The sequence below is a fragment of the Morus notabilis genome, unplaced genomic scaffold (assembly GCF_000414095.1).
Source record: "Morus notabilis unplaced genomic scaffold, ASM41409v2 Scaffold255, whole genome shotgun sequence".
Classification (NCBI taxonomy): Eukaryota; Viridiplantae; Streptophyta; class Magnoliopsida; order Rosales; family Moraceae; genus Morus; species Morus notabilis.
The window spans coordinates 53,649-54,030 of NW_010365473.1; positions in this window are offsets into that span (position 1 = coordinate 53,649).

Here is a 382-nt window from a genome sequence, read left to right on the forward strand (position 1 = left end):
AATTATTTATCTACTTCTTTCTCAAGAAGGAATGGATTCCATTTCGTATAATAACATTCCCGGCTACATACTTCATCATGTCTCCAAAATACAAGGAATAGGATTCAGGATCTCATAATTCGTACCGAGTAAATCAAAAGACACAAATCTATAAATAGGAGTCTGCTAAGAACTCAGGATTAAGATCATTCTCTATATGACCATCGGTAGACTTAATTAGAATTTCTATACTTAACGGAAATGATTAGAAATTCATATTGTGTCTGTGTCCTTGTTCCACATAATCTCATTATTCGAAATACACTCATTCAATATCTCACTATATTAACAGTGCGGATAACACCGTTCTATTCTAAATGAGAATGACATGTATTAATAATGT